Source organism: Panthera leo, chromosome A3 (assembly GCF_018350215.1).
Source record: "Panthera leo isolate Ple1 chromosome A3, P.leo_Ple1_pat1.1, whole genome shotgun sequence".
Lineage (NCBI taxonomy): Eukaryota > Metazoa > Chordata > Mammalia > Carnivora > Felidae > Panthera > Panthera leo.
This window is the reverse complement of record NC_056681.1, coordinates 127,026,519-127,048,578: the sequence shown is the minus strand read 5'-3', so window position 1 is coordinate 127,048,578 and position 22,060 is coordinate 127,026,519.

The following is a 22,060-nucleotide window of genomic DNA, read 5'->3' as shown; positions in this document are numbered from 1 at the left end:
CCATAACCCTGAAAATATCAACCAAGAAGAACCAACAGCAGGGTGTAGTCTATTAACTTACTAGTTTTTAAAGAGTAAAGAAAAATCCTTTTCGTCATATAGATAAAATGAACAATATTAAATTATAGTATTTAGAATGTATCCTGGTAGAATATAACTATAAACAAAGACAAGATAGTGGTTACCATTAAAGGTAGACTAGAGGTTAATTCTGGAGGGAGAGAGGAGAGATTGGATGAAACAATGGAGGGGCTTCTGAGATGGTTGACAAAGTTCTATTTCTTTAAAAAAAATTTTTAAATGTTTATTTACTTTTGACAGAGAGCAAGAGAGACAGAGCATGAGTGGGGGAGGGGCAGAGAGAGAGAGGGTGACACAGAAGCCGAAGCAGGCTCCAGGCTCTGAGCTGTCAGCACAGAGCCCGACATGGGACTCGAACTCACAAACCACAAGACCATGACCTGAGCCGAAGTTGGACGCTCAACCGACTGAGCCACCCAGGCGCCTCAACAAAGTTCTATTTCTTGACCTGGCCGGTGAGAACAAGAGTATTTATCTTATAATAATTCACTAAAATATGCATTTATTTGTGTGGTTTTATGTATCTGGGTTTTCTTTTATAGTAAAAATGTAAAACAAAAAAAGTGAAGCCAAATACAACAAAAATGTGTTTGTATTTTATTGATATTTTAAAAAGCAGAAGAAACATTTGGATCCATTATAGGTGCCAAATATGGGGTATTTTATATCTTGAACCCAAACTGTTTTATGTATTATCTCTAAATGATAATGTGTGATGTCTTAATTAATTAATTGATTGATTTTTAAAAAAATGCTTATTTATTTTTGAGAGAGACAGAGAGAGAGAGAGAGAGAGAGAGAGAGAGAGAATGCAAGCAGAGGAGGGGCAGAGAGAGAGAGGGAGACACAGAATCTGAAACAGGCTCCAGGCTCCAAGCTGTCAGCACAGAGGCCAACACGGGGCTTGAACTCACGAACCATGAGATCATGACCTGAGCCAAAGTTGGATATGTAACCAACTGAGCCACCCAGGCGCCCCAGTATGTGATGTTTTAACTACATTCATTCAACAATGACTTGATGAATATTGAGTGTCTGAGGTGCAGATAGAATGATGAATGAGCATATTAAATATGCTTGTCCTCATAAATAAAGACATGCAAATTAAAACCATACAAGACATTAAGTGCAGCAGGGCAGTACATATTAGAGAGTTATAATAGCAACTACATGCTTGAGGACACCTCAGAAAATTTACACTGGTAAAGTGATAGTTGAAGTGTATATTAAAGAAGAGGAACTTTCCGGGAAGACAAGGGAGCAATATTCTACACGAATGTGGTTTGAAATATCATGCGGTGCTTTTGGAAAACACAAAACATACATATAGTTGGAACACACAGTGTGTAGCCTGCCAGGGGAGAAGACGCAGCCGGTGAGAAAAATTACAGTGACAAAGGATCTTGTGTACTATGCTAAGCAGTTCTGGAACTATCCAGAAGAGAGAGAATTTCTAAAGGATTTGAGAGTCAGATAATCATTACTGTAACAATAACACCAGTAAGAAAAGTGGGCTGGGTGGCCATTCAGAGGTCTACACCCGGCGGCAGCAGGCAGGGTGGAGAGGAAGATGATTTTGTTTTGTTTTGTTTTGTTTTTTACCTAGGGCTCAGCAATAAGTACACTGTGGACTTAGAAGAGCTAAGACTGGTACAGTCTGAATTTTTAGTTTCCATAGTGGAGATGAAGTTTGGAAGACACAGTACGTTTGGATGAAGTCTCTGTGCTACTACACAGGCACTAATACCAGAGACTTGTAAAAAGCATGACAAAGATAATGAATACCCTTTTAAAAAAAAATGTACCATCTTTCAGAAAGAAAGCAAAAATGCTGGTCTCTTGGGGCGCCTGGGTGGCTCAGTCGGTTAAGCGGCCGACTTCGGCTCAGGTCACGATCTCGCGGTCCGTGAGTTCCAGCCCCGCGTCGGGCTCTGTGCTGACAGCTCAGAGCCTGGAGCCTGTTTCGGACTCTGTGTCTCCCTCTCTCTGACCCTCCCTCGTTCATGCTCTGTCTCTCTCTGTCTCAAAAATAAATAAACGTTAAAAAAAAATTTTTAAAAATTGCTGGTCTCTTCAAGGTGTGTTTATATTTTGGTAGAACATGTATAATAGAAATAATTAAAATACTCTAGCTTGCATCTATAACAAAGAATGAATTCAGCAGTTCCCTGATTTCTACAGTAACAGGGTCCCCAAATAATGTCACATGCCTCAAAGAACTTGACTATCCAGGGGAATAATGCTACAATACAGCATGATATCGGAGATAAGGAGTTCTCAGAACTTTCAAATTAATGGAACTAGAACATAAATCCATCTGACATTTATTAAAACACACTTTCCAAAGTATACTTTCCTTTGTAAACTCTTCTCTGGTTTCCTGCCATCAAACTATCTTAATTCTCACATTACTTCATTTATGTACATTAACATTTGCCATATTTTATTCCAGTTATTGGTGTTCATGGCTAGTTCTTTTATAAAGGCACATATTATATAATTAAATGTCTATGTGTGTGTATATATAATATACATGTAAATATATAATTATGTAATAATAATCACCATCATCATAATAAACAGCACCTAAAATATATAAAGCTTTTATTCTGTGACAAATATTTTTTGGAGCCACTTATTTATTTAACAGTCATGAGAACCCTATGAAAAGGTACCAGGGTTAACAACTTCATTTTATAGATGAGGAAACTGAGGTATAGCAAGGTTGAAGATCCTTCCCCAGATCACACAGGGAATTACCATTTAAACATAGTCCTGATCCAGAACATCTGCATTTAACCACTATTGTATTCTCTCTCATGGCCCATGATCTCCCACAGCACTTCAGAGAGTACCAGATGCACAGGGGAAATAAACAAACGTTTAATTAATAATTGAGCCATTAGCAGAGGATAGAAATTGTGGAGTCTGTCCTCGCCAGGGGGAAAGATTATAGCAGCCTGGAAGCCCTAGGTTTCTAGCTCTCAGCCATCTCCTGGGGACATCCGATATTTGAAGTAGGGATTTGCAGACCAAAGCTTCAAATCTCACCTGTCCCCCAGGGGAGCGATGAGAATAGGAATAAGAAACTGGCAAGGAAAGTTGGAAAAAGATGCTGTTCTCCATTAGCTTGACTGTAGCAGGATTCTCGCACAGAGGGATGGGACACCAAGGCCTTTCTTTCCAAGAAGTAGCTTTATTCGTGCTAGCACAGGCTGAGCAGGTTAAGACCCAAAGGTTGAACCCTGAGCGCAATGAGGTGTAGCACTTTATGCAATTTCTACTGCTTTGTCTCCCGTGTATGGTGACACATACAGTCTGATTGGACACAGTCCAAGTTACAGAGTCATGGCAGAGCTATGCATATGTGTATAGAAGTTGACTGGGCCACGTTGCCTTCCTTTGTTCTGAGAAGGCCCCCACCACATTCCTTAGGGAAGGGCTCGACCTCTATCACATGACCATCTGCCCCAAATTATGAAAAAGGAAAGTGTTCTTCAATTCACCTGGCAAGTCACTGAAAGACAGAGGAGCACAGGTGGCTTAGGAAGCCATGTCATTGAAATAGTGCATGTACAAATGGAACCATCATTAATGGGATATCTCAGGACAAATGATTTCCTTGCAGACACAAAGATCTGCCCCATGCCTTTCTTCCCCCAGTGCAACTCAGAGGGCTCTATGCAGTCATTCTGCAGCCAGAAGCCAAATGGATGAATTAACTTCGACTTCCTGAAAGCTGACCCAGGGTATGGAAATATAGAATGGAACCTTGGAATTGGAGGGACTTGTGGAGATGATCTGGTCCACATCTCGGAAAGGAAATCTACCCAGAATGGGAAGTAATGGCTAGGTACTTGGCAACGTGAGTGTGCCCTCGCTGCTGAGATTCCATGTGTACAAATAGCGTTGCTGTCAGAGAGGCTGCATCCACGTGCACCGTCCCACTGTCCCCCTCCTGTCATAACTGACACTGGTATTTGATGGCTCTCTTCTCTTTACATAGAGGGAAAAAAAATGTAAACTTGAAAACCACTTGTGTCAGTGCTATTTGTGGACAAATCCAAGTTTTCTGTTGCTTACCCAGTGAAGTTACTTCCTTCACATGGAGCCCAAGTTTGCATTTCAGCCATTCTGCCTTGTACTTTACAATCATACAAGTTATGTTAACTCACTTTTCCCCAATACACCCTTTCTTACCATATCCCTCTGCAGAATGTTGTCTCCATGCCCTTCCTCTTTTTATGATTGTCAAAATTGGTCTTACCTGTCAAAAGCCCACTGAAATATCTCCTCCTCTTGGAAGGTTTTTCCTTCCTGAGTGCCTTTTTCCTTCTTGTCTCTTCAGTATCTTGAATCTGTAATACAACACATCAGAGTCAAATATGTCCTTTGTTCAAGTTGTCTGCCTCTACCGGTATTTTTTTTTTCTCTCTCTCTTAGTGCATAGCTTGGTTTATGGAACATGGTATTGGCCCAGTCAGGGTTTGGTAAATTGAACTCAACTGACTCATAGTTGCTGGGATATTGTGTAATATAATGGAAAGAGGACAGAATTTGAAATTGTAACATCTGTATCCAAATACTATCTTCAACACACTAGTAATGTGATCTGACACAAATTACTTAGTCTTGTTAAACTTCGGACTTTTCATATGTAAAATCTTATTAAAATGTTTAACACACGGATTTATTGTTCAGACTAACCAAAATGCTATTTGCAAAAAAGTGTATTGTAAACTGTAAAGTTCTACACAAATCATTGTTGTTAAAAGCTCCCAGTTGATTTGCGATCATGTTTGACCAAGAATTGTTGCTTCATGGGCCAATATGCAGCTTTATGCTGTTACTTCAAATGAAACAAGCTGGCCGTATCTGCTTCCTCAGACAGACCCCCCACTCACCATATCACAGCTGGATAGAGCTTGCTTTCAGATTCAAAGCCTTTTTATAGCCACTTTGCCCGCAAGCCAACAAAACAGAACACACTCTTCCTACTGCTAATCAATGCCACATGGAGTACAATGAGCAATTAAGCCCAGAAAAAGGAAGAGGACATTGATAATAGAATGCTTGATTACTGAGAGATTAGAACCTGAAATTGTGTTTGCGTTCTCTGTTGGAAGGTATAATTTAATTAGCTAACTTGGAAAGGTTGTAGATGTGACAGAAAACTAATATTCTGCTTCTGCAATTTCATAGCCGTTTTCTTTCAGAAAGAAGAAAAAAAAAGTTTCTGGATGGAGTCTCTAAACATACAGATGTTGGTACCTCCATTTATCTACACCTTGGATCCTGTATTATTATAAGAGCTCTCACCACCCTGGCTCCGACTCTGCCACATCACCAGAGCAAAATCACCCCAGGAGCATGCCAGGTTGGATGCCCCCCCTTTCTGCCAATTGCTCTGCTAGAACAGAGTTGGGAATGATCTTTCCCTAATTGCTATCACCTGGCTCCAAAGTCAACCATCAGGCTAGCTCTTCCGTACAATAAGGACCTTTTGAGTCTTCACTTCCCTTCGTCTTTCTAAGCCAGTCCTGGATTCTGACAACACGCCTGTTGCAGGTACACTGGGTGGCCTTTGACTAAAAGTGCAGAGTAAAAGGCCAGCTTTGCTCAACCAAATTCCTATTCACGTGGTGGGAATGGCATAAATCTTTGTCCACACCCCACATGTTAGGACTCTGGGTGGGAAAGGCCATGGGTAATTTACCTTTCGGGGAGTGGAATGCAAAACCTATCAACTTCCTTGGGGGTTAAAAGCATGAAGTGGCTCACTTCCTGGAAAATTTCACACATAGCAACAAGTTGGCTTTGGAGAGGCTAGTTCCAAATGGCTGTTTCCAAAGGACAGGACCAACAGTCCTCAGCTTCATGGCCAGAGGCCAAGACCCTGATATTCTAGTAGTTCATAGCAACTCCTAGAGAGAAGGAAGAGAGAAGTGGGCTTGAGTTGGGTTCTAAACATTGCTAGCTCATGAACAGGAAAAGAGTCTCACTGTGGTGCAACTCTTGCTTATGATTAATCCCATTTTATGGAAAAAAGCATATGGGAAAAGGAGCTGAGAGAACTTTATCCAAACCACCAGCTTTAGGGTATTTCATTGCTTGAGGGTAAACACCAGTAAGCCATCTTTTGGGGAGCTTACTTAGAGAAGGTATTGGGAAATCCCAAGCTTTCATTATGAAGGCCTGTAAAGAAACCCCAGAGGTAAGTTTAATTTAGTTGGCCTTGCCCATCATGACTGATAAAGATCTCACAGAAATTTTCCGACTCTAGCAAGAATAGTCAGCACTGTCCAGCTATAAGAACATCTAAATAAGGAGATCCATAAAGCAGGGTGGCAGTGGTGGGTTGGGAGTAGGGTTGCCTAAATAGATAGGTAGATAAAATACAGAATACGCAGTTAAAATTGAATTTCAGATAAACAGCAATTTTTATTTTTTAGGATCAGTATGTCCCAAGTATGCATAAGACACAATTTTCCTAAAAACTGTTTGTTGCTTACCTGAAATACAAATTTAATAGGGAATCTTACATTTCCAATTGGGAAATCTGGCTTCCTTACTTGGGGAAATTCTTCTGTCCCAGAAGGTTGGAGGCTCTTATACTTGTTCTCTATTAACACCTGAGAATGGATTTTATGTCCTGCCCTTATCAACAATCTCAGAGTCACTTAGGGATCAGACTTTCTGGTTTTGGAATCCTATAGCCCCAATACCAGCTTATAACCTTGGGCAAGTTAATTTTTCTGGCTTTGCTTTCTTCATCTTTACAATGGGAATAATAATAACTGAGCCTGTCTTATACTGCTGTTGTGAAGATTAAGTTAATACATTTGATGTCTTCTGAACAGTCCTAGGAACACAGTAAATACTCAGTAAATACTTGTTAAAAATGTGACTATTTATTATTATTATCATAGCTAAGAGTAGTAAGGAAAAGGACGTTAGTATAGTACACCATTAGTATTCTTGCACAAGGATACTGACCTCCACATCCCATGACCTTGGCCTACCAATACAAGAGCTTCTAATAACAAACTAAGTCATGGCACCATGAACAGATATTACACTCACATCTGGAAGGAAGCTGGTGCTTCTGTTAAGGCAGCAGCTACTTCTAATGCAAAAGCAGCTGCACATCGAACAAGAAAATGGAAACTGAAGTCACAGCTGAGAGGACATGGCATGGATGGAGAACAGGGTAATCTAGACTTCTCTTTAACGGTACCATTCGTTAACCACCCTTCCAGAAAATCTGAAATACTGAGGTTCTTTTTTTCTGTCTTTTAACTAAACGTGTGCAGATGATTGAGTGACTTTCTCAGCCCAGGCTGACCCCAGCAATCCCCACTCTCCCCACCTCAGGGGAGGATCTCCACTTGCCTTTTGTCTTTACAGCAGCTCCCACTTTATCCATTCCTAAAGCCTACCTGTGTAGGAGGATACACTCTCCCCAGTGTCTTGATTTAATATTATTTCTAAAGATAAGCACATATGGTCTTTGGGCTTTTAAGAATTTTAGATTAACTCTCTAGGGAGGACTGAACAACAGAGCCCTGTCGCAGCGCCACCGTTGAATGACTGGAGCACCAGAGCTGACAGCTGCAATATGGGTCTGTCATCTGTCTCTGTCATCGACCGTGATGTGCTGTGCGGCCTGGCTGGTTAACCAAGCTGGGTCGTAGTTTCTGCACCTGTGAAAGGAGCATAATTCCATTCCTGCCGCTGCCCACCGCAAGAGGTTGTTGTGAACGTCTAATGGAATAATACACGTGGAAGAATGGTGCAGACCAGACACCAAAACGTTGTTGCTTTGATTGTTATGAACTCTCACAGCCTGTGAGAGACTGGAAGCCTGTGTGTGAGACGTTGCCATATGCTCTCTCACACGTTAGATCTGGGGCACTTATTCCTTGCGAGAGCAACATTCAAATTAAAATTTTAAATTCGAGAGTGAACTGTGTTGTTTCTGAATCAAATATTTTCATTTCTATGGCCCGAGTGCGATCCAGGATGTTGCCCTTGAGAGAATGCTACTCCCTCTAAGTGGATTTGCCTGGCTCGTACAGTGAGATCGGAGTGACAAGTGGCTATACGATAAAGAAGTATAGAATCTCTCTTGGTAAACTTTCCAGTAAGTCTCCCAAGATGATGCTCTAATTTCCTGTGGCCAAGGGTAGCATTCCCCCAAATACCTTCTTTGCCAGAACTCCCAAGAACGCTAGAAATACAAGCAGAGCTAAATCAAAATTTTAATTGAAAAAAACAAAGTTTAACTTGATGACTGGTTCACACAGGCCGTCAAAACTTACTTTGCTTCTTCCCTGAGCTGCTGGCTTCACTGACACCACGAGGGTTTATTTCTGACTCACCTCCCGTTCGCTCTCACCTGTCCCGGAGGACAGCACAGCGGGCTCCTGCCTCTCTCTGTGTCTCTTCAGCTGAGCTGTGCTCAGTCTTTTGTGTCTCTTGGCAAAAACATACAGATAATTTCCAGAACTCTTCTCACATCTGTGAGATGGGAGAGACTGTAGTTTCTGCTTGTTTGTTTGTTTGTTTTTTGATTGATTTTTATGTTGCCAATGCTTGAAGAGTCTTATTGATCTCTTTTGGAGCATTTCCTTTCCTTCTATCTCCTGAAATCTTCTCTCTGTCACTTTCTTATACTGTAATCATGGGAAGAAAGAAGGAAAGGAAGGAAGGAAGGAAGGAAGGAAGGAAGGAAGGAAGGAAGAAAGAAAAAGAAAGAAAGAAAGAAAGAAAGAAAGAAAGAAAGGAAGGAAGAGGGAAAAAAGGAAGGAAGGAAAGAAGGAGAGAAGGAGAGAGGGATGGAGGGAAGGAAAGGAGAAAGGAAGACTCGTTGGAAATTTTTGACATTCTTCTGGGGTCACATTTTGAAAAATATTTTATTACTAAAAATTGTATGTATCTAATGTGTACAACATGATGATTTGATGTATACACACATACATACACACACAGTGAAAATATGATTACAGTAAACTAGTTAACATACCATTTCCTCACATTATTACCATCTTGTGTGGGTGATGAGAACACCTGAAATCTACTCTCTTAGCAAATTTCTAATATTCGATATGAAGTTATTACCTAGGGTAATCATATTTTGCATTAAATGTCTAGACTTATGCATCCCACGCAACTGAGACTTCATACCTTTTGACCAACATCTCCCTATTTCCCCCTTGCTTCCCCCATTACTACCTGTCAATTGTCTGCTTCTGAGTTTTTGGCTTTTTTAAGATTCCTCATGTAATATCATGCAGTATTTGTTTTTCCGTGCCTGGCTTATTTCACTCAGCATCATGACCTTTAACCTCTCATTATAGGCACCTCATCCGTTGTGGTATTACTTGGACCTAGTTCTCTGGAATACGGACTGGTTTTCCAGTGTGGCCAAAATGCAGAAGCTTTAGAAGCAAGCAAACGAGTCCTCTGGTCATGTTACCGTCCTTGTGCTTAATGTGCTCCCATGGCTTTGTAGAGGAGCCATTCGCCAAAACAAGTGGCATAGTCAGAGGTAGGATGCTTTCCTCCAAACGTATCGTATCATTAGGTATGACACAGAGTCTTTATGGTCTGAGGTGGGTCAATGTTAGTGAAGCTTGATTCTGCACCACAACCCTAGTCTTAGTCTATTTATTTCAGTGGCAGATTGAATTCTACAAGGCTCCCTTCTAGACTGAACCCTTTCTGGATCCTCCCAGGAGGGAATCTGGCACCGAAAATTAAAAAGCACAATCTGTCTCTCACTTGCCTCTCAGCACTCATATTCAGTGCTGCAATGTGACTGTCACTCAGTGGGTCCAGGGGGTGGGACTGAGAAAGTGGGAAGACCCCGTCTGAGTAATCAGTAAACTGTTGGTGCAGGTGCTTCGGGACACACCTAAAATTGGAGCGCTGGCGGCGCCTGGGGGCTCAGTACCTTAAGCGTCTGACTTTGGCTCGGTCATATCTCATGGTTAGTGGGTTCGAGCCCCGCGTCCGGCTCTGTGCTGACAGCTCGGAGCCTGGAGCCTGCTTGAGATTCTGTGCCTCCCTCTCTCTCTGACTTTCCCCCACTCACTCTCTGTCTCTTGTCTCTCAAAAATAAACAAGCATTAAATAAATAAATAAATAAATAAATAAATAAATAATAAAATGGGAACACTGGATCATGAAGCAGAAATTGAACTAGTAGGTGAGCAGAGATGGTGTGAGACAAAGAAGGCCTCTCATAAATTCATGGATAAAATCCCAACGCAAATTTATAAATCTGAGAAAGTCAGGGAAACTCAAAGTCTCAAAAGTCATTATTCAGAGATAAGGAGATTAAAGAGACCTAAGGTTTTTAGAGCAGATGACCAGGATCTCCGTTCTGTATTAACAATCGCTCGGCCTAGTGAGTATTTTGGAAAATGATTGCCTTTCCCACAAGAAGGACACATATGCAAGGAAAAAAAGTACATGTGGACACACACACGATATAAGGAAATAAACAAACCCATTTCACTGTCCTAGGAAAAGAGGTCCTCAGACCAAGGGGGGCTGAAACTAGGCAAACAAACAAAGGAACAACCACCACCTTGTCACTTATTTTCCAAGTGTGTGTCTTTAGGGCAGGCCTGGTTTCTAACACCTCATGCTCATCTCTTCCCTAGTTCACCTTCTGAGCTTTGAGGATGAAGTAAACATCTCACTGAAGTGTGTTAACTGTTTAGTTGGCCTGGAGGGGAGGGGAGGGGAGGGGAGGGGAGAGGGCATGGGATTCTCCACAGACACAGAGATTTCCTCTCTACTGGAGAAAACCTCATTTTTATTTTTACTCAAATAATTCCACTAGCTAGTGGCAGAGAACATCTCCTGCTTCTCACTAAGCTACTAGAGATGGGCTCTCTGTGACTCTCAAAATTTCCTTCTTCCCTTTACTGGGCGAAGAGCACATCAATCACCAGTGGCAGATAGTATATGATAAATTCATGACTCCCGTTTTTTGTTTTGTTTTTATTTATTTTTATTATTTTTTTTTTACAAAGAGTTGAATCTAATAAAGCAGAAGAGAAGCCCACTCTTGTAACCAAACTAACACCTACTTCCACTTAGCAGTCAGGATCTCCTCATAAACATCATAATGCTTAACTCATGTCTGCAGCCACTGAACTAGAGTTGAGGAAACAGTGGGTTAATTGTACCAAATGCATAATAATGATAGTTCCTTCTATTTGATCCCCCCCATATCTTCATGTGCAATTGGTAATTGTTTTTCAAGAATGAGCACAATTGGCACCTTCTTTAGGGATCTTGATTTATTGACTCTGTATGTGGGCAGAGCTCTAAGCAGCCAGGTATCATGCTGAACGCCACAAGAGACTGATAGATTTCCAAAAGAATGGAAAATATTGCTCAGGAGAAATAGTCTTAGAAGATAAGGTCAGAGTGGCAGGCCAATTTCTCCATGGATAATGTCTTCAGTTGACATGGTGGTAGAGGGTGGCTGCAATTGGAGAGAATTATGACAGGAGGCAGTGGAATAAAGTCTGGACCTGGCTTTCATGAGCTTTGTCTAAGATGTTCTTTAGCGGCCTGCCATCATTCTGTGTGCTAGAATTATCTGTGTCTCATCTCTATATTGATCCAGAGGGAACTGTAATGTGTAATAGCTACCTGAAAAGGTAGTCTACTGATAACAAGAAATCTTCCCTTTCTGTTTATAGCGTTCAGCTATGCTTGAAGTTATTCTTTATAAGGTGCTACACAGAGATTGACTAGCAAAGAAGTTACCTCCAGACAGGGCAACCTCACAGTCACAACTCACTCTCTGCTCTAGTAGAAAGGTGTGAAAGCGCTTCAGTGGGACAGAATATATCTGGGCTGTTATCTTTCTTTCTTTCTTTCTTTCTTTCTTTCTCTCTTAAGTTTATTTATTTATTTTGAGAGAGAGAGAACAAGAGAGAAAGAGAGGGAGAGAGAGAGAGGATGAGAGAGAATCCCAAGCAGGCTCCGTGCCGTCAGACAGAGCCTGACATGGGGCTTGAACCCACGAACCATGAGATCATGACCTGAGCTGTAATCAAGAGTTGGATGCTTAACCTACTCAACCATCCAGGTGCCCTTGGGTTGCTTTCTAAAGAAGAAACCACTAGTCCTGCTCTCTGCTCAAAGATAAATAAAACCTCCTTAAAATAGATTAACAAGACTGGAACAAGGACTTGGAAAAAACAGTGCTGGGTATTTTCATTCAGTTTTAGTAAATTTCTTGTTTCTCATAAGAAGCTAAATTCAAGATGGAGGAATTGTTATGAATGTCTTTTCATTTTTATTTTTATTTATTTATTTTTTTTAATGAGCTGTTCAGCCATGCACTCAGAGTAAATGCTTTCAAAAAGCATTAGTCAACTGGTTCATTGATTAGGAATGGAAACAAGAGTTCACACCAACACCAACCAGTACAACTCCCCCATCAGGATCCCTTCTCTGTCATGGTACCCTCTTCCTTTGGCTCCACTCTACTCCCATAATATCACCCTGGAGTCACTTGGCTGCTTTTTCAACTTTCCTCTCTCTGTCTCATTTCTCTGTGGTGAGGCAAAGGGTGAACATCAATCTGTTGTTTGTGTTTAAAATCTGCTAGCTAGGAGCCCACTTAAGGAGCAGATTAGAGGGTCTTCTGGCTTTTCTGGATCAGAGTCATACTTCTCAAAATTCTAATAGGACTTGTTTCATTGTTCAGTGAGACCCAAACATTCTCAGGAGGCTTGCACCATGGTTGGCAAATGAAGTTAAGCACAGATATATAGGGAATGTCTGAATTCCCAATCAGGGGAAAAGAGCACTGGAGGAGATCAGACTTTCTGGGGCATGACTCCAGCCCTGGAATTAATATACTGTGTGATCATGAGTGAGAGCCTTCCCATTTCTCTAAAAGGAGGAGGCCAAAGAGATTATTTCTAAGCATTATTCTAGCTTTGATATTTGTTTCTAATTGTAAGCTTCTTGGGCCAAGTCAATAACTTATTATTTTTTCTCAAATGACAGGATCTAGCAAATGGAATGCTTTCAATAAATATTTATCAAAAAAGTGAATGAAAAATGGAATTTCAAGTGATAATGGTATAGTAGCACTATCTGCCTCATTGTTAGCAATCTGATCTGTGGCCTATTGGCTGAAAATACAGCTCTGGTTTAGAGAACTGTTTCCATCCTTTAACTTTTTGTTAGCTCTTAGGGGCTACAGCTATATATACAGATCTGTGAGGGTTAATTTTACATGTCAAATGGCAAGGCTACTGTGCCCAGTTGTTTGGTCAAACAGCAGCCTAGATGTTTCTGTGAAGGTATTTTTTAGATATGATTAACATTTAAACCAGTAGACTTTGAGTGAACACATTACCCTCCATAATGTGAGTGGGCCTCATCCAATCAGTTGAAGGCTTTACAGCAAAGTCTGAGGTTCCCCAAAGATAAGGGAATTCTGATTGCAAACTGCATTCAAACTTGAGCTGCAAAATCAACTCCTCTCTAGACCCCCAGACTGCTGGCCTGGGCTTCAAATTTCAAATATTTCCCCCAAAATGCATCAGACAATTTCTTTTTTTTTTAATAGTTTTACTTTATTTTTATTTTTTTTTATTTTAGAGAGAGAGAGCACATGCAAGTGGGGAGAGATGGGAGAGGAGAGAGAGAGAAAAAGAATCTTTTACAAAAATTTTTTAATGTTTATTTATTTTTAAGAGAGAGAGAGAGACAGAGCATGAGCAGGGGAGGGGCAGAGAGAGAGGGAGACAGAATCTGAAGCAGGCTCCAGGCTCTGAGCTGTCAGCACAGAGCCCAATGCGGGGCTCAAACTCACAGACTGTGAAATCATGACCTGAGCCAAAGTCGGACGCTTAACCAGTTATGCCACCCAGGTGCTGAGAGAGAGAGAGAGAGAGAGAGAGAGAGAGAGAGAAAGAATCTTAAGCAGGCTCCACTCTTGGCACAGGGTCATATGAGGGGCTCAGTCTCACGACTCTGGGATCATGACCTGAGCCAAAATCAAGAGTCAGACACTCAACCCACAGAGCCATCCAGGTGCCCCTCAGCCAATTTCTTAAATCCCCTCCAACATACATTCTCTAATAGGATGTGACACATCCTATTACCTTATTGATTCTTTTCTTTGGAGAATCCTGACTAATAAAAACACCTGTATATTTCTGATAAGAGAGGAACAGTTGGTAAACGTCCTTATTTGAATGTCCAGTGCATCCTGCTAGCTTTAAAGGTCATCTTCAACTCCTATAGCATCTTGCTGCTATATCCACTTTCTGGTTTACAACTATGTTTTAAAGCCAATGATTCCAATATTTTCTACCTCATATATTCTTGTTTGTGCAAAATTAACAGGTAAATGCTCACTCTAAGTTGGAAAAGTCTGGCAAGATCCTCCCTTGAACACCAGTGACAGTGTGTTCAAGGAATATAAAGTAGGGGTTCAGTGACCTATGTCTCTGTGGTCATATGACATTTAATTCCACATCTGCAGCATCAGGTTGCCTATGAGGTGTAGTGGGTTTCTCCCTAGACTTTCCCCTCTTCTTGCCTCTTCTCCACATTTACTCCACAGACCCTTCCAGGATAATCTCAGCTACCGAACACATAGGCTTATAATTCCAGATACTCTTTCCATTTGCACCTCTCTTAAGAGCTTTATACTCCCTAGGGACCCCCAACACTTAAATGGAGCTCATCACTACCTAGCACTTGCATGGTAAGTGAGGGCATCTCTATCTCTGATTATTATATTCTGCTAATGGTTTACATCTCCTGCCCCATTAGCAGAGTGTGTTTTCCTAGCAAGTAAGATCGGAGTTGATTTTCTATGTCCAGGATCTAGCACAAAGTAAGGTTTATTAATGGATGTGAGATAACTGATTGGCTATATGAACTTATTATATCCACATGTTCTGAGCTTTCTTTGGCAAACAAAAGACTTAATGATTATGTATTCTAGGCGGAAACGGATTGATACATTTAATGAACACAAGTCACAGAGAGTCATGACAACTCTTATTTAAAATGTAAAAATGGATAACGTACAGGCGTGATTATAGCTATAAATAAAGCTCGCAATTCATGCTTAAATCCACTCCCTTTGTACTGCGCCAATAAATCTAGGCACTAGATGAATGCTAAATAAAGGTACCGTTTGGGATAAATGGTCTATAATGGAAAGGGCATTTTGAAGGCTATACCTAGCTTCCCAGGAATAACCTCACCGCTCGGGAAGGAAACATTTAGTACAGCACTAGTTGCTTCATGCACATTATCTGATTTATTCTAAAAACAAGCCTCAGAGGCGGTAGGTACAATGCCCCTGTCGAGATCTGAGTTCCTGCAGTGTGGAAAGGCTCACACATAAGGTCTGATACTTATCGATGGTGGGTTGGGCTCTGAACCATTTCCTGCCTGACATCAGAGACTGAGACGGCCCATTCTCCTCAGATGCATCATGAAGATACAGTTGGGGTTGCTGTTCTTTTACAGCCATTGGCTCCACGGGGACATAGATTACGCGCTTCTTTTGTTTTCCCTCTGTCACAGCGCTGGGCACAGTGCCTGTGTTTGGGAAGCACTCAGAAATCCTATCACACACTTCCAGGTCTGACGGACCCAGGGCCACCTTATCAAAGTCGCTCTCTGAACGCTATCACATGTATTATTTATTTCCTATGGTTGCTTACTTTTGATACCGAACGATCCCTTCTGAGGAAGCCTCTTACATGTGCATGTGTTATCTTTATATTTTCCTGTTCACACGTTATGTGAGCCACGCAAATCTAGCAACGGGAGCGGAAGGTAAGGGGTGGGCGACACATTGTCAGCTGGCAGAACGTGGGACCCTTTGTGTGTCCCGGTGAGAGAATATGGAGTCACTTCTAACTCCCTTACTAAGCTGCAGGTTCTCAGTAGAGAGCAGGCTTTCCTGAACCAACTTACTTTGAATCTGACAGATTAATAACGGCCCACCCACAAGCGCTTCCTCACATCCTTTGACGCTTACTATTCTCTCTGCCTGGAAACATCTGCCCTGAGATGCTCACGGGGCTGTTTCTCTCAGTTCATTCAGGTCTCTGTTCAGATGGCACCGAATGAGAGAGGCCTTTGTTGGCCACACTTATTCAGTAGAGTCCCATCATTTTCTTGCCCCTTCCCCAGCTTTATGTTTTGCTGTAGCACTGCCTAGGGTCTGATATATATTTATGGGTGGACTTGTTCATTATCTGGGTTCTTTCACTGGAACACAAGCTTCCTAAGAGCAGAGTGTGTGTGCCTCTCATCAGTGCATCCTCAATGCTGAAAAGACTGTTAGTACTTAGTAGGTGTTCAATAAATATTTTTATTTAAAAAATTTTTTTAATTTAAATTTTAGTTTGGTAACACACACTGCAATATTGGTGTCAGGGGGAGAATTCAGTGATTCATCGCTTATATAGAACACCCAGTGCTCATCACAAGTGCCCTCCTTAGTGCTCATCACCTATATGGCCCATCCCCCCACCCATCTCCCTGCCGGCAACCCTCAGTTTGTTCTCTGCATTTAAGAGTCTCTTGTGGTTTGTTTTTCTCTCTCCTCTTCTCCCTGCCTTCCCCTATGTTCATCTGTTTTGTTTCTTATATTCTACATCTGAGTGAAATCATATGGTATGTGTCTTTCTCTGACGGACTTATTTCACTTAGTGTAATGCATTCTAGCTCCATCCACATCATTGCAAATGGCAAGATTTCATTCATTTTGGTGGCTGAGTAATATTCCATTGTATTTATATGCCACATCTTCTTTATCCATTCATCAGTTGATGGACATTTGGACTCTCTCCATAGTTTGACCATTATTGATAATGCTGCTTTAAACATTGGGGTGCATGTATCTCTTAGAATCTGTATTTTTGTATCCTTTGGGTAAATACCTAAGAGTGCAATTGCTGGACCATAGGTTAGTTCTATTTTTAGTTTTTTGAGGAACTTCCATACTGTTTTCCTGGGTGGTGGCACCAGTTTGCATTCCCACCAACAGTGCAAGAGGGTTCCCCTTTCTCCTCACCCTCTCCAACACCTGTTCCTGTGTTGTTAATTTTAGCCATTCTGAGAGGTCTCATTATGGTTTTTATTGTATTTCTCTGATGATAAGTGATGTTGAGCATCTTTTCATGTGTCTACATATCTACTTTGGAAAGGTGGTTATTCATGTATTCTGTCCATTTCTTATCTGGGTTATTTGTTTTTTGGGTGTTGAGTTTTAAGATTTTTGGATACTGACCCTTTATCAGGTATGTCATTTGCAAATATCTTCTCCCATTCCATAGGCTGCCTTTTAGAATCATGGTCAATTCCAGTAACCTAAAGTCAAGTATTTGATGCTTAATAACCCATACGACCACCACCACCACCACCAGACACACACACGCGCGCACACACACACACACACACACACACACATCTTATCACAACCATGAATCTCCAGGAAAGCATATAATACCTTTCCCTTGAGATTGGTCATTTGTAACCATGGAAAAGACCTTGAATGACATATTTTCAGAAGAGATAAATGAGCTACATTGGTTTTCATTTTATTTGACTAATACAGTGCATGTATTTTAAATTCCTCACAGTGCCCCTCATTCTCATTGGTACAGGTATAAACAATGTTGTATTGGCAGCGACAAACATGATCTGCCTGCTGCTGGAAGTCCAAATTAATTCATCATGCCTTCTTTACTAACGATCAGAAGAGAAAATTGCATTTCATGTTTAGACTTACCAGTGGTTAGGTGGTCAGGGGCTATTTTGAGTGGCAGTTTTCCAGTGCTGGAGAAATTGTAAAACTCACACAAACAAATGAACACACAAGAGGGAGGCATCTGGCTCAGGAACTGAAGATGTGAATCCTCTCACTAGCAAAGCACTGTTTTGTGATTGATTCCCTTTTCTACATGTTCTTTGGAAGCCTAACGCTGGCTTCGATATTGGTATGGCAAATGCAGAAATGGGAGCCATCAAGGGGACCTCCTCTTAAGTGAACCAACCTGCAATTGAGTCTTTAATTCACCGGTACTGACACAGGATTCCTTTTGTAACCTTTCGTCCTTTTTGTTTTCAAAAAGCAGGTGGGGGGCTCCTGGGTGGTTCAGTCAGTTATGCGTCCACTCTTGATCTTGGCTCAGGTCATGATCTCATACTTCATGAGTTTGAATCTCACATGGGGCTCTGTGCTCACAGCACAGACCCTGCTGAGGATTCTATCTTCCTCTCTCTCTGCCCCTCCCCTGCTCTCTCTCTCTCTCTCTCTCTCTTGAAATAAATAAACTTAAAATAATTAAAAAAATAAAAAGCAATGGTTGAAATTAATACTTTAACCTTTGGGAAAGCTGCAAACAGGGCAGTGAACTCATGTGGTCTGAAAAAGGGGTGCCCAGGTTGGTGCCAAGACTGGGCCATCCTTGCTTAGCTCCAGGGCTGACCTTTGGGGTGGGGCGGGGGGCCTGGCGTTTACACTCTGAAGACGATGTGGTGTCAGGAAGACAGGGACTCTGTCCGAAACTAACACAGACACAGTGATCTATTCTAGGTATTAATATATGTTTGTCTCCATAGATACCACATTAAAAAGACCAATTGTACAAATATCTTTTCCAAATGTATTCAATTCTATCACTGATTTGGTAAGCCTCCGAACATCTTATTCAGTTTCTTTCCTATTTCTCCTTTAATAACATGCAAATGCTTTATTAAGCCTTTAATAGAGATTCTATGAACAGAAATAGAATTTTGCCTTATTGTGAAGACATGCGTCTGGTTTTCTTCTGTGCGGTGAGCAGATAGGAGCATAAGGATTAAAATTCCCTCCTCATTCTAACGATGTACGTGTCTCAGAAAACTGGTTTGCTCTAGTAAGGAACACACAGCTACATATTTAGATACATTTAGATGTCAACTTGCAGAATTATCTATTCACCGACTGTGATGCATAAATAGGAACTAAGGAATTTTGAAAAAGCACAACTACCCCCCTCCACTTTCACGCGAGTACCTGCTTTCTGAAGGATGAAATACATGAGCTTCTAGTAATCGACATGTAGGCTTTTATCTTTCTTTGCTTAATGCTTTGACATGTGACCCTGAACCTCACAAATAAACCCTGACCCTTCCCCAGCTGGCCTGACCGCCCCCCCCCCACCAGAGCCAACTCACTTCTTACAACTTCCTAAGGCCAAAATTGGAGGGGTGCAATTCTCATTTTTCTAGATTCTCCTTTGAAGAACTGAGGTCCACCGACCGCAGCCTTGCAACTATTTGGATGTTTCAAAGTGGAGCGCGTTCACCAGTGTGGAGATCAAGTGAAATCATGTATTTGACTTCACTTGGGGGTGAGTATTTCATCCTCTCTTATTTCAATGCATCCTTATTATGCACAACAATAGTCCCTCAAGTGTAAGGAAGACGTTTCCCTTTCCAAAATGTATCCTCACATATTTTATTTTGATCTTCAAAGGTACAGACACATCATTGTCTGGATTCTACTGAAAAGAAACACGAAGTATAGGAAAATTTTTAAAAAGAACTTTACTTGGATCCACAGAGCCACTTGTGGATGGAAAATGTGCAGGTCTAGAACCCTGGCCTCTAGATTCCTAATTCTATGCTGTGTTCATAAATATCCCTTTATCTGTGTCTCATAAATGGCCAGAAATTGAAGCTACAAATATAATACTATGTATTTTGTTTACAATGAATCACACATTCACGTACTTCTCAAATGTCTCAAAATATAAATGGATAAATACACTGTAAACAAACTAAAGTGTATGTGCGTGTAGAGATACGGCACACACACAAACACACACTCGCACACAAACACTCGCCGTTCTAATTTTGAAGCTGAATCCTTTTTGAATCATTTGGAAATCCAATGAATGCTACCTCAGAGGTGTTCTCTTTGTGGGGTAATAAAACAATATTAAAATTTCTATAGCATGAAGTCTGGATTTTTAGTCATTTTGCCCCCATTTAAGTTAACACAACACAATTCTTGATCATTTAGAGAGGAAACACATAACAAATTAATAAAAGGTCAGAAAATTTTAACAATTTGAGTAGCAATCAAGCGCTCAAATTATGTATCTGTTAGTAATTATGAGTAGGTGTCTGTAGACAGCAGCTTCCTGCCAATTCTCGAGATACTTAATCAGCTCACAAATTGGCTTTTTTTTTTGGGGGGGGGGGGTAACATGTTAAAAATGTATTAAAAAAACAGGACAAAAAAGGCATCTCTTCATAGGATTATTACCTAAAAGGACCTATAAGGGAATTCCTTGCTTCATGAACCATCACTTCTAGATGCTCAAGTAAATCACTGGTATTCAGAACACTGGAATCTATTTACTTTCCTTATTGACCAGACATCTCCATGTTTCTTGTTTCTCTATGTAAAACTGCATCCAGGGATAATAAGTGATTTTTAATCACCTGGAATGTGTGAAATATTTTTTTCCAGCAAAAACTTTATTATTGATAGTACTATTCACGATGCATTACTATTCATACATCCCTCATATTTCCCTGATACATACTTTCCAACTTTACCCAGAGCCATCTTACTTTTAGCCCTGGATTACCAATTCCACAGTTTGCATGAAGTCTATGGAGGTGTAGTACAATCTGGGTCCAGAATGGTAGCAAATATTTATATACTGGTAGATACATAAATATAAAGATATGTAGTATATATAGTGCCAATGTGACCTAGAGGGACTGTTAATTATCAAAATGAGGAGATGTCTAATGGCCTTTCAAGTGGAGGGCCAAACTCCCTTGTCTCTTGTTTAGTAACAACATGAGTTATGTCTGTTACCATCAGGGCAGGTGTGGAGAAGAACGTGACCAACAAATTAGCTGCTCTCACTTAGGACACTGGACAGTGCTGTATAATGGTTAAGGCTACAAACTGAAGCCCCAGCCAACAGGTTTGAATCCCAACTTGGCTGCTTGCCAGCTCTGAGACTGGTGAATGGTTTTGAACTGTATGTCTCAGCTTCTTTATCTGTAAAATGGGAATGATGCTAATATGTACTTCAAAGAGTTATTGGATAGACTGAATAAGGTAAGACATGGAAAGGTCCATCTGTCTGAACCATGTACATCTTGTGAAGGAAGTTAATTTTTATCCAAGAGATAAACTATCAGATAACAGCATATGGGCTTGGTCTTTTCTTTTCCATTTAGAAAGCGATGGAAAAATGTTAAAATAAATTCATACTGGGAACACATCACAAAGCACAGTCTCTATGGGACTATCTATCTCAATACCATCGCCCTCTCTGAAACCATAAAGGAGCTCAGATTAGAGGTGAAGCTGGGATTCTGAGCAATGACAGTCACTTTATGAGTCAAAATAAAATGAACTCAGATAAACTGGGTGTTGAAGGCACTTTCTGCCACTTCAATGCCATGTGGAATGGAACTCTAATTATGGGGGATAGAAGAAACCTATCACATCCCTGCTCATGCAGGAACACACACACACACTCCCCACATACATCATCATGACCCACACTATTTTAGCAGCTTTCCTTTTCTTGACACCTAGATGTTCTCATATAAATCTATTTACCAGACAGCCTCCCATTTAGAACATCCGATTTCTTTAAGGATCTTAATTCTTTATACCAGGCTATCCTATACACACACCCTCTCCATTTCTGAAAAACGCTACTTTTTTTTTTTTTTAAATCATGTTTCCTTTGGGGCTTACAAAGTCTAAGCACATGCAACTGATCACATAGCAACCTTATGGGGTAAACAATGTAGATAGTTACCCCACAAGACAAGCGAGGCAACTAGAGCTCAGAGAGCCATACCTTGACCTAGGTCAGTCAAGTGTTAGATTCCAGGAGTCTTGGGACTGAGTCTACACCCTCTGAAACCTGTGTTC